The sequence below is a fragment of the Anolis carolinensis genome, chromosome 5 (assembly GCF_035594765.1).
Source record: "Anolis carolinensis isolate JA03-04 chromosome 5, rAnoCar3.1.pri, whole genome shotgun sequence".
NCBI classification, from domain to species: domain Eukaryota; kingdom Metazoa; phylum Chordata; class Lepidosauria; order Squamata; family Dactyloidae; genus Anolis; species Anolis carolinensis.
The window spans coordinates 22168255-22182221 of record NC_085845.1 but is presented as its reverse complement, the minus strand read 5'-3'; the positions used below and the strand labels follow the sequence as shown (position 1 = coordinate 22182221).

At 37.3% G+C, this 13967-nt stretch overlaps 1 protein-coding gene across 2 annotated transcripts in view; it reads right to left on the bottom strand.

Annotated features, from left to right (window-relative positions):
* Positions 1–13967, bottom strand: part of bmpr1b (bone morphogenetic protein receptor type 1B) — a 239177-nt gene that overhangs the window by 126812 nt on the left and 98398 nt on the right. For both annotated transcript variants that reach the window (XM_062982198.1, XM_008111070.3), the window contains exon 2: positions 460–542. The gene's annotated coding sequence lies outside the window, so the exon portion shown is untranslated. The remainder of the gene's footprint in view (positions 1–459; positions 543–13967) is intronic.

Below are 13967 nucleotides of genomic sequence, written 5' to 3'. Positions count from 1 at the left end.
CCAAATAAAATAAGATGTCTGAAATTTATTTTTCAGTCCTAAGTATCTAAAATGGTGACATTGAAACATTGTGGGAGAATGCTGTATGCCAGTTCCAGATACACCTGTACATGTTTAAATTTATGACTGCTATGGTGAATAGCCAGAAGCAAAAAACTATGAAGTGGAGCGCAAAAGAAAATTTCACCGGCAAAAGCTTCCACCTCTGACATGACAAAGTTCTGAAATTTCATTTGCCATACCTAGTTGTGATGTTTCTTAATGGCCTGAAGACTAGTGCAAACTGCTACATATAACTAAACAAGCACACCCAGACCTGCACCTAGGAATAAACTACCAGGATATGTTAAACTGTGATTACAGAAGGTATACCAGGATTGCTACACAGCGACACTACATGCAATCAGGAAAAGGAACTTCTGGATGGAGGGGTGAAACAAAAACCAAGTGATTACATACCTTTAGAATATGTTCTTTAACACAATTTCTCCTGCATCATTGGAAGATAACTGTTGCACTTAACCACCAAACGCAGCTTACACCTGGTAGGTAAAGAGAACACACTTAATTTAAATGGAACCAACACCACCAAACAGAAAACAAATGCAAAACTTTTCTGAAAGTCCCGGGTTTCATTTCAGCCTGTGCTTGCTTTTACTCCCCTTCTGCACAGGCACTGTCTCTCCCCACTTCCCAGAGTTGCTACGTAGTGGGCTATAAATATTGGCCCAGCATTTGCTCGCTCTTCTACTTGCTCATGGTACAGGTCTGTGTTACTGTACACCATGGTATTGCTCGGCTGAAGTCCTCAGCTGCTCAGACAAAGGCATGAATTGGCTCCCTACCCCGCAGCTCTTAGCCTGCCTGGAAATACCATTTTGCTGCCAGTTTTACAGATGCTGTGGGCCTTTCCTGGAGGCTCGGATCAGACACAGAAGGGTAATTATGAGGCTTGTCTGAAGAAATAGAGCTTTCTCCAAGCAGGTGGAAAAGGGAGGAAAAGGGAAAGAGGAGGAGGGAAGAACTACCTTTGTTTTGGCTAAACTGCCTAATCTCCAGCCCCCTTTATAGCTCCATATATATAAATATTATTCAATTAGGATCATTAAATTTAATTACTGCATAATATGGACGTCAAACATTTCTGGAAGTGCATTCTTTAAGACCAGATTCTATCCATGTGCTTTCTTTTCCACAAGTGTTTAAAAAGTAGTCAAACTTTGTAAATGGCAGCAAGGCATGATGAGTCAAGAAAGAGTCATTTCAGAAGAGCAATAAGAAATCTAGTGTGATCCATTTAAATGATTAATATCAATCCTATTCTGAAATTCAGGAAAAAATAGATATTGGCAAGTACAGTAGCAAATGTTTTAAAATCTTATTTTATAAAAAATTCAAATGTGAGTAAACAAAAGTATATTTTCATACATGCCTCCTACAAATAAAGTCCATTTGAATTCAATAGGGTACGCTCCCAGTTAATTCTGTATAGCAGAAATGGGAACTGTGCAGCACTTTGGATACTGTTGGACTAGGTCTTCAAGCAGTTATCACCATTGGTTTCCCTGGTTAGAGCTGCTGGGAGTTGTTCTTCAAAGGGCTGCATAACCCCACTCCTGGCATATAGCCTGAAGGTGTAACCTTGCAGTGGCCTCCCCACAATCATCTCCTGGATCAATCCTCGCTCTCTCCATGGAGACACAAATGTGATGTTGGAGATCTTGCTACAATGATTTTGGTGTCCATAAGAGAACTGTGATGCATGTAAACATCTTTCAGCAATGTTTAAAATGGAAAGGGTGTGAGTAAAGGAATCTAACATTTATGAGACTAATTATTTTAGTTTGACATTTCATGGATATCAACACAGTTCTTCATAAACACTTAGGATGTGGATGGATATCCAGGAAAACTCATACTAAACTATGGCATTTAGTCTCAAAGCTGCTGCTGGATTCCTTCACATATAACCTTTCTCATTTTATGCTAAAGCAGACTAACATGTCTACTTCCTTGAAAACTACAATACTAAAATCATTTTAATTAAAACCATAATACTGAAATGTTACTTGACTTATAATCTGAACACATAGCTAACAATATAGCTGGACTAAAATGAGGTATGTCTTCACATTTTTCAAATCCATATCTATAGAATAAGTCCAGACTAGTAAGATCCAGAGGAAGAAGCTTAGCTAATCATACCATCAGAAAACTATTTCCACCTCTTTTCCCTAAATGTTCTCTTATTCCTGAATAAAATGTGCCAACATTCAAGAATGCCACTCGAAGCAACAGTCCTTATTAGAATCCCCCCTCTTAAAAAGATGGAGTGGATTGCACAAAGCTGTCGTCCATAAATTCTGTAACCATTTATAAACTCGTTTTCTCCCTTTCCACGTGTACACAATTACTTTCTGTTTTTACTCAAATGAACTTAAGGCAGTGAACATGGATGTCCGCCTCACTTTATGATAACATACTGAGGTAGGTCAGGATGACAGATTAATAATTGCTCCAAACTCATCCACTGAGTTTCATAGCTCTGTGAGGACTTGAACATTAGTCTCTCAAGATCCTGTCCAGCACACAACCCACTCTTCTGAGCTTCAATGGATTTGCAAACTAAATTTAATGATTTCCCAATGATCCACTATCATAATATTTTTTTCAGGGGACAACATTTGCCAGTTGGCAATCTCTTTCTCACTTATCCAATTCAATCACTTATACAATTAAGGTAAAAATTTGAATACTGAATTAACATTATTCTATTCTATTCCATGGATAAATTCAAAACACCCCAAAAAAAGTTTGTACAAAGCAAATGACGAAAGAGAAGGAACCATTGGGGGGGGGGGGGGGGGTATGAGATTCCAAAATCATTTCATGGTTGAAGGAAGACAGAGGAAGGTAATAGTCATGCTTCCCCATTAATGCATTTGAATTACTTGGGATCTTACATTTGCTCAGAACTTCATATAGACCAGGACAAAAGCAAATCGAGGAAGGAGAAAAATCTAACCCTCCCCACTGCGTACACAGAGAAAATGTCTTCCAGAAATAATTAAGAAAATCTGCAAAAGGCAGTGTTCTCGTTATCCTTCATGATTCGCTTTATGATTTTGCTGGTAGCCAAATACATTTAACCATGAGATGCCATGGCATCATCTATTGGCTTCATGAACTCTGATGGGCTGAATTATGTACCTAATAAGAACAATCCTTTTATATGCCAAAGGAGCTGCTGTGAATAGGAATGAAACAATGCCTCCTTTCAAAAAAAAAAAAGTAAGGTGCATCAGATGTAATTTGAAAAATTACATCTGATGCACTAGGCAGGGTAAATGGATCCAGCAGAACAGCCTAAAATTTGGGGTGTCAAAACTGCTGTTGCTCATTGCAAATTAATTCCCCTCCATAAGTGAATAGCAGAAACACTACAGCGGTAGTATATTCAAGGAATGAACTAATAGTCGGGTGAAGGATTTCCCAGGAAAATTCTGCAGGTGTGAGATTATATTCTCCTTATTTACTGATGATTATTCTTGCAGGCACAAGTTGCACTACTGAATATATTGAAGACTAGTGATAAAACTTCCTACTTACAATTAATTACATGCTACCCTTTCTGAAAACATTTTGACCAAATTTACAGAAAGCAAGCCAATTCTTTGGCATTTCAGCAAAAATATGAATTCAAGAAAACGTATGGTAAAGCAGTTTTCCATACATAATGGCAACAGTCCAGCACAAAATCTAGTGAACACAGGATGATTGAAGCAAATTAGATTATTAATGTATATTAGTTATATTTCTCAATGTTTAAGATATGTAAGTTCCTTGCAGACTGCATATGTGAAAGAAGAACCCTTTGGGGGTACAGAAGCAATCATACACATAATTAACATCATAGCCCATGGAACCACATGTATTTTATATGGAAATATTGAGTACAAAAAATGCATAGGTATCTGATTGATACAGACAACTTAAGGATATTATTTGCATACTACATTTCTTTCATTGTATAGTAAAAGGTAAAGGTTTCCCCTGACGTTAAATCCAGTCATGTCTGACTCTGGGGGTTGGTGCTCATCTCTATTTTCAGAGCCGGCGTTGTCCGTAGACACCTCCAAGGTCATGTGGCCGGCATGACTGCTTGGAGTGCCGTTACCTTCCCGCTGGAGCGGTACCTATTGATCTACTCACATTGGCATGTTTTCGAAGTGCTAGGTTGGCAGAAGCTGGAGCTAACAGAGGCTGCTCCCACCGCTCCCGGGGTTTGAACCTGGGACCTTTCGGTCTGCAAGTTCAGCAGCTCAGCGCTTTAACACACTTTGCCTAGAGTTAATCTCAACTAGATCCACTGAAATCAATGGGAACGACAAAAAAGGACTAAAAACTCTTAGTCGTGAATGGATATTTTCTATTTGGAGCAAGCAGTGAATTTAGTCACTGATTAAATATATGTTGTTTCCATGATCTATCAATGCTATCTGTAATATTGTGTAACAGAAAGCCTCAAGAAGACAGAAGTTGTGAGACTTGGAAGAAACATCCTAGAAAATGACAGGCCAAATGTGGGGAAAATTTGATCTTCAGAAGTACTCCCATAAAGCTAATTTTTCCAAGGCCAATGTAGATAAAGAATATGCCTCAAACCATTTTTGGTAGTACCTAATATAATAAACACTACACTCAGAGGAGCTTTGGACATGAGCAATAGGTGCAAATACAGGAAGTGTGAATGAGGTGCACTTCCTGTATCCATGCATATCATTAACATCCTAAACTGCTTTCAACACCAAAGGTTTGAAACCTTGGACTCTTTGTTCAGACAAAATATTCATGCTGTAGTGCTACATTCCTCACAAACTAATGAGGGCATAAGAAATATATGTGATGTGTGAGTTTACTCTTTACGAACAGGACCATAGGGAAATGTGGCTTTCTGCAAAAAGGGATTAGAGGAGGAGAGCCTGGAAAAAAATCTCAGTATGGAGTGTGGCCCGCTGAAAGGCTATTATTAACTATTTTCTGCCTTTCCATTTAACGAGCATTCTGTTGCTCTTTAAGCACCAAGTTGCTTACCTATGGCTCTTAAGAGTCTTTGTTTTCACATAATAAATACCTAGGGTCCTGGGACTAGACAGGAAGATCATACATGACTCCAAAGGACTCTTACTGTTGACACATCATTGTAGGTGCTTATTCATTATTAGCTGCAAAACTATTGACGGAACACTCAATAAATACACTATACTTTTTAGCCCCAGCAGTTTCTGTAAGGAAACTTTTTAAAAAGTGAAGTATATAGTTGACTTTCAACTTTGCCTTTTTGTTCTTCAAAAATTAATGAATTCTGAAGTTAAAAGATCATTTACGACTTGTGTATAAATAAATTATTTTTTAATAAAGAGACCTAAGCATCTCTAAAAGAATGGAATCCATGTATGGTTCACATCTGTAAAGCACAGAATGGTGTCTAGAACTATAATCAGGTATGTCAGTGACTGAATGTGTGAGTTTCAGAGAAAGTATATGTTTGTAAAATAGCACTTACATCTGTTTGCAATACATATGATGATGCCTCGGACACAACCATTTCTGGTATGGCTCAGTTTTGCAAAATGAAAATTATCAGCTGGATGGATGATTAAAATGTGTAGACTGTCTCCAGTTCATATTAATCGATATAAATATTAGACATGTTTCAGTTAATAAAGTCTTTGAAAATAAGGCTTTGTTTTAGGAGGACGTTGGGACACATATGGCTACTGACCTGACGTACCTCTTTTGGTTGTTTACAAAAGTTAATTAGAACTAAAACATATATACTTACAGCATAACACAAGTACACTCTGCTGACGGAAAGAGTGAAAGAGAAAAAGAGAAAGGGAGACAAAGAGGGTAGGGATATGAAGTGGTCTCAGGGAATATCCAAACTTCTATCCCAACTCAGGAAGATATAGATTAATCCTTCGTGGATTAATTCTGGGAGAACCTTACTTCATCAGATTGTTACAGAGAGATGCTACATGCTAAAGGGGGAGAGGGGTCTCCATTGTTGGTTTGCTTATTAATGGGTTGCTTGCTCTAACAGTTGCATTTCAAATGTGCTTAGTTTTGAATCAAATGTTTCTTGAAACTTACTGATCTGCTCTTCTCTTTTGTAGTGTGAGAATCTGTTCCTATTCTTTCCATGTTATTTCAGCTTCTAGAATCCATTTTTTTGTGAAAGAAGTAATGTCTTCCATGACAGCATCTGCTAATTGACATGACAGCTCTGTTAACTTAGAGTACACCTGTCCACATTTTAGTGCAGTGTCAGTGTTTATCCACATGTAAATCTAAAGATGCTATAAGACCTTGGATATGCAGGAACCAAAGATGGAAACTTTACCTTTGGGGATTACATTGCACAGATCCCTCAGTCAGGATGGACTTTTTCAATTTTGAATGGTTTGCCCACATTTAAACTCAATCCCACAGACTCTTTAAACTGGGCCTGAAGTAAAGTGGTCTTCAATATGATTTCCATAGCAGGGAAAGATTGTGCTAGAATCTTCCTAATGAGTCTCAAAAGTTCTACTGTTTTATTTTTGTTCAAACAGACTAATATCCCTTTGAATATTTCATGACTATTATATAGCCCTATCAATCCCTTTGAATATTTCTGGATGATTGTATAGCTCTATCAATGGGTTGCTGAAGACTCACAGCAACCCAGTGATTCCGGCCATGAAGCCCTTCGACAATACATAGCCCTATCATTTTTTTTAAAGAAAAAAATGTGTTGTTGAATGCCTGGTTTGTCTGTGTAGACCACAACTTGTGTGCTAATTATATTTAAAACAAAATAAAATGTCAGTGTGTAGAACAATAATACATCTATTAATCTTCTTCCTTGTTAAATGTGGAAGTACTCATTGATGATGCTAGTATAAGAATAAATTATTTTTTGTCAATTATTTTAGGCTCTGACTTTGCTCATCATTCATAGAATAGTAAAGATTTATCTAAGTTTGGCATCTATGTTGGCAGGAATTACTCTACTTAAGCTGCCTGAACAAGCTGCTAGGTCATTCAATGAATTCACACATTTGAAATCACCATAGTGGGAAATCATTAGCATTACTGTTGGCAAAGTCTGTTCATGGAATCCATGATTAACTACTATCTCCACTACAGGAAATCATCTTCCAGGCTGACTGCACTGTTCTGCAAATCTCAATGACAAGTTTGCAATAATTCATCCAGTCCTTGAGGTAGACTGACAGAACTGTGTATCAAAGCCTATTTCAGGATTTTCCCATTGAATTCTGGAGGGTCGTTCATAGCTCTCACACTAAGGTTATTAGACAACTTTCAGTAGCATTCCATTTTAATCTGCCATATACTACCAAGGAGGTGCAATGCAAGCATCATCCAGACAACTGTGCAATCACTTCAAAAAATCCAAGTTGCAATCCAAAAACTGAACTTGTTTCCTTAATGTTGGAAGCACAAGAACCCAGAAAAATTCCTATGATCAGTTGGCAATGTGGGACAGAACAATTGATAAGTTCTGTCATCTGAAATACAACATGGCTAGATTTACTGGATTTGATGAAATGCTAACAACTATGCCCTTAGGCTTAGTAGGTAAAAGATATATATATTATGTTTTGTTTGTTTTGTGAGATAAAGGTTTAAACCAATTAAAGAATTCATTATAACTGTACGTTCTTTTTACTTCAGGTTAATAGCATTTGGCTGTATTAACAGATGGCTAATTAGTTAAAGGCATAATTGTTTAATCAGCCTCATCCTTTCTGCCAGTAAAAAGTGAGACAAGTCTTATTTTCTTATTGATGCAGTTAATAAAACTGACCCTCAACTGTAAACCTCTGCAGAATTTCAACAACCATGGGTAGAGGAGGGCATTGAAAATTGAAATAAAGATGAATCTGTTGATTTGTTGTAAAACATGATATTTTGGTGCTTAATTTGTAAAATAATAACGTAATTTGATGTTTAATAGGCTTTTTCTTAATCCTTCCTTATTATCCAACATTTTCACTTATCCAACATTCTGCCGGCCTGTTTATGTTGGATGAGTGAGACTCTACGATATAATTGAAGTATTTTAAAGTGTGAGCAAGAAGGAACTGGGTTTATATATCATTAATAGTAGAGCACCTACTTCAAATGCAGAAAGTTCAGATTCATTCCATGGGTATGGATTCCACTCAGAGTACAAAGAGTGAAAAGTCAGACCAGTAATCCTGAAGAGCTACCATTAGTTTACTAGAGGTATTATTGAGATAGATGCATAAATGCACAATCTCTTTCTGCATTGCTAGAAATAGAGAAAGGGGGTGGTGGCAAGAAACATTTCTCAGAATTTGCAATTATTTGGACAACAATTAATAGATTTCTCCTTAGCTTATTTTCTTTTGGGGAGCTCCCTTGGACATTAGAATTTCCAATCACAAGCCTGCTCTGTATGTTCTGTATGCCACAACAATACAGCAAAGTGTGTGTGCCAAACTGCTATAATTCTGGAATGTGGCTAAAGCATCACTTATTTTGTTTTACATATATTTCAAAATGTTTCTGTGGACTACACAACCTAATTGGTTGTGTGGGTTAAACCAATAATCACCAGCTGAGAGAGAAAGATTAGGCAAAGGATGTGATTTCTTCCAAAGCTTTCCACAGGTAGCCCATCTCTTTATGGGGATGTGATGACCACCAACAGCTGCATGATTCCCTTCACTCCCAGCTGGACTCTTTTTGCTGGGAATGTTTTGGACTCACAGCTGTAGAGGAGGAAGGGAATGAAACAGTCATATGAAGTGAGTGGAGATCACTTAAAGCAGACTAAATATTTCGGTTAGTATCAAATTCCTTCTTAGCATATGTAGGTATGAACAGGCCATTAGAGATGGACCGGCTCATCTGCAAGACTAAGATAAGCCATGAATAAAGACTTAAAATCTTAGGAAAGAAAATGTTAACCCATTAAAGAATAACCCTGCCTTGTCAAGTTTCAATGCTTGCATCACTATGAGATACATGCACACAGAGGACTTGTTACTACAGGATGAATGTATTTAAGTGATTTGCGTATAAGCTTTGATATTTGACATTGTGCTAAAATTCCCATGGTAACATTAATTGTGTTGTCTTAATGGGTGGAGATCTACACAGATCACCTATGTCCATTTATTGCTTGACAAATGCAACTTCAAGGGGAAAAAGATCCATCACAGATCAAACAGCACAGATAAAAAATTCATAGCTCTGACATTGCCAACTTTTGTGTAATTAAGTCATGTGTACACATGCACATGTACCGCTATACTCTCAAAACCAGCCACAGTTTTGAAGGAAAGGTAGAAGAAGGTGCTAAAAACATACATTTTCCAAGCTGCAAAATAGAAAAATTTCCAGGGACTTCCACAAACTATTGGAACAGCCTACTCAAGAATGAATACATTTTGTGAATATTCACATTTTCATACTTGTAAATAAGCTACGGAAGAAAGGAGAACTTTTTGCAATACCTGGAAGAAATCCAAACTTCTAGATGTTAAATGTTAAGATTAAATACGGTGAGATTTTGATGGGGTTATTTTAATGGTCAAAATCATTTACCCATCTGTCTAACTTCTTTCCATGAGTGGGAACCGGCTTACAAAATTCTAGATCAATTGTTAGCTTGAAAAAACAATCCCTATGGACAAAATAATAAGACTATTGCTCATTATTATGGCTCCTTGGCAAAAGCTTGAATTGACTTGAGGCAGAACTTGGCATGAAAAATGTAAAAGCTGATCAGTGCTTGAAATGTTAAAAAAACCAGATACAGAACTGAACTCAAAGTCCTAGTTCCATAAGTATTTATTGGAAAGAACAAAACCAGAAGACTGCACTTCTGTTAAAACAATACAACATGGATAAAACAAAAGTTGATCTGTATTAAATAGGTGTCATGGCACAACACATGTCTGATTTACTTTGCCCTCAGTGTTAATACCTTTTCCATTTCCCAAGCATAACTCATGATAAAAATAAATAATCCAAGAGTGACAGTAATCTGTGTATTAGTTATATTACACTGTGTACAACTTGCAGAAAATCTATATTATATAAAATATACTAAGAAAAGAAACCCTGAATCCCATCAAAATTCCTATTTGCATGCGCTACCTGACGACATGATAGACAAACATTTATTTTGCCATTTTATACAGGGGACCCCGTTATACTACAGAATTGTATGTAATGGGATTTAAGCATCCATGGATTTTGTTATCTATAAGGAGGTCCTGGAATCAAACCCCAGTAGATACTAAGAGCTCACTGTATTTCTAGATTTCATTGTTCAATGCATACAATAAATCAACTTAAAACAATTCAGAAATAGATTTGAGTAATTTAAACACATTAAAATTTTACACCGATACAATTAAGAAATCCTAATCAGAACTCGCATTGGAATGCATTCTATAGCTACAGGAATGTATTCTACAGCAGAAAATGCCTTCATGTCCAATGCAATGTACTTCTCCCACTAGTGGAACAAAGAAGGTAGCCCTCTCCAACATGTCAATGTTCAGGTGGTCATGTATTGTCACTACTTAAAATCTCATGGTACTAGGCCATTTAGATCTTTAAATATCATCACAAACACTTTGAATTGGGATTGGACATATACTAGTAGTCAATATAATTTATTTAAATGCACCATACTAATGTATGGAAAGAATATTCAAAAATGAAATACAGTGTTCCCTCACTTATCACTGGGGTTAGGTTCCAGGACCACCCGCAATAAGTGAAAATCCGCGAAGTAGGGATACTATATTTATTTTAATGTTTATACACTATTTTAAGTCTTTATCAATGAATCCTGTGTTGATAAATCGCCTCCTTTTCCTCCCGTTGCCACTTGGGCTCCTTTTCTCTCCCTTTGGTTTCTCCTTCCTCCCTTCCTTAGGCTGTAAATTGTAATTTTTTATGATTTATAATAGTCTTTTAGAGTTTATTGAAAAACCGCGATACAGCGAATCCACGAAAAGTGAACTGCGAAGTAGTGAGGGAACACTGTACAGGTTGAGTATCCCTTATAAAAAATGCTTTGAACAGAAAGTGCTTTGGATTTTAGATTTTTTTTCCAGATTTTGGAATATTTGTATGTACATCAAGATATATCTGAGAGGTGTGACTCAATTCTAAACACAAAATTCATTATGCATTATATACAACTTATACACATAACCTGAAGGTAGTTTATATACAATATTTTAATAATTCTATGAATGAAACAAAGTTTGTGTGCACATTAGAAAGCAACAATGTCATTACCTCAGCACTCATGGATTTCTGATTTTGTAGCATTTCAGATTTCCATATATGGGATAGCCAACCTGTATTATCAAAAACATGCCCTTCACATAGTGAGAAAACTTGATGAGAAGAATCTTGAACTGAAGAGAACTTTCCAACTCAGGATTTATTCTGCCCAAAATTTGCATGTGGTTGTTTTGTACATAAAAAAGCATATTCTATGCAGGAAATTGAAGTTTCTGCATTAAAAATCATATTTCAATCCATAAATATTAACTACTGCACAGAGAATGTTGTAATTGGGCATGTATTTTATGTAAAATCTGTACATGGTTGATTTCCATAGAAAATAGCCTTGTGATTGGGGATTTAGTCTACATAAAAATTGCACATTGTTAATTTGCATATAAAACAAATTTTTGCACAGTCAAAAGCATTTTCCAATCTGAGTAAATCTGAATAAAACTTTAAAAACAGTGTGGTTTTTGATGACTTTCTCACATCAAGAAAATAGTTGTTGTAAGTACTTATTGCTGCCTTTAGGCAGAAACCTGGTGAAGAATTGCATTCCTAGTAATGTGGATTTTATAAGGTGCCCCCAACAGCAATCCAACTGTTACCTTTTGTTCTGGCTGTAGTCTGTGTATGAACTACTTCTCCTCAAAGTACCTGGCAAATTGATCACAGCAAGGTTCCACTCCTAGTCTTTCTGAGCCTGATCCAAACAGGTTTGACTTGTGGGAATAACTCTGCTAAGTAATAGATTGCATTCTTTTTTGTCTTTCGAGTGACATAATCCTGTACATCACTTAATTATTGACCACTGTGTTCCACTGTGCATGCTATAATAAATGTATTATTACAAACCATACATTCATATGTGGACTTCTTAAATATCTTACACTCTGAATGTTCAATGCAGCAACAATGTTTTCCAGACTATTTCAAGAAGTGGTCCCTGATGAACTATCCATTTACAGACATTTTAATTAAAGCACACTATAGAAGAATGAATATAAATTGTCAAAGGGAAATTGAAGTAATAACTTTTCACTCCCAAGAGACCTAGATCCAGAACACAGCTTGGGTCACAGGTGCAGAAGAATCACATAAATGCACAGTTTTTCTGAGTGCAGTGCTTTACACACACTGAAAACAAGAGCAAGGAATCATAGAATCATAGAATCATAGAATAGTAGAGTTGGAAGAGACCTCAAGGGCCATCTAGTCCAACCCCCCGCTAAGAAGCAGGAAATCGCATTCAAAGCACCCCCGACAGATGGCCATCCAGCCTCTGCTTAAAAGCCTCCAAAGAAGGAGCCTCCACCACGGCCCGGGGGAGAGAGTTCCACTGCCGAACAGCCCTCACAGTGAGGAAGTTCTTCCTGATGTTCAGGTGGAATCTCCTTTCCTGTAGTTTGAAGCCATTGTTCCGTGTCCTAGTCTGCAGGGCAGCAGAAAATAAGCTTGCTCCCTCCTCCCTATGACTTCCCCTCACATATTTGTACATGGCTATCATGTCTCCTCTCAGCCTTCTCTTCTGCAGGCTAAACATGCCCAGCTCTTTAAGCCTCTCCTCATAGGGCTTGTTCTCCAGACCCTTAATCATTTTAGTTGCCCTCCTCTGGACGCTTTCCAGCTTGTCAGCATCTCCCTTCATCTGCGGTGCCCAAAACTGGACACAGTATTCCAGGTGTGGTCTGACCAAGGCAGAATAGAGGGGGAGCATGACTTCCCTGGATCTAGACGTTATTCCCCTATTGATGCAGGCCAAAATCCCATTGGCTTTTTTAGCTGCCGCATCACATTGTAGGCTCATGTTTAACTTGTTGTCCACGAGGACTCCAAGATCTTTTTCGCACACACTGCTGTCAAGCCAGGCGTCCCCCATTCTGTATCTTTGATTTCCATTTTTTCTGCCGAAGTGAAGGATAGCACCAAGGCTTAGAATTACTGTTACAGTTCTATCACCTCTCTATCAGCATAATTACTGCTCACTACTCTTTAGTGGAATTTCTACCCAAAGGAACTAGTCAACCTATTGGTGTAATTTAGATATAATGGTTGCCTATACTATTAAATAACACTGGTCAGCATTGAGTTCATATGTTGTATTCTCAGCTCCTTTTCACATTCCAAGGAGGGTATAAAAAACACCCATTAATTAATTTATACTAACCACATGGCATCTACATTCATGAAAACCAATGATTCTGAAGCTCTGGGCCTACAGGTGTCCCAGCCAGATTATCCAGCTGTTAGGAATTGTGGGAAAACACCTGGAGGACCAACAAATTGGGAACCACTTTGAATTATGGCCTGAACAAAATAAGACATGTCATAAGATTGCAAAGAGACACTTAGAATATGATAAATTATAATCATTACAAGTCCACTAACTTCCACCAGAAGATATATGTTTCTAGAAGTCACTTAAGTATTACTGATATCACAGAATACCCATGAACATTTTAAATACTAAAGAAGCTGTCTCTAAATATGTGCTACTAAATATAGACTCCATTAACTTTGATCAGGATAAGAGGAAGCTCGATCTTGATTGAGCTGGGAAATGTGTAGACCATGGGCTGTGTGTAGCCTGCCAAAGCTTTCACCACAATCTCACA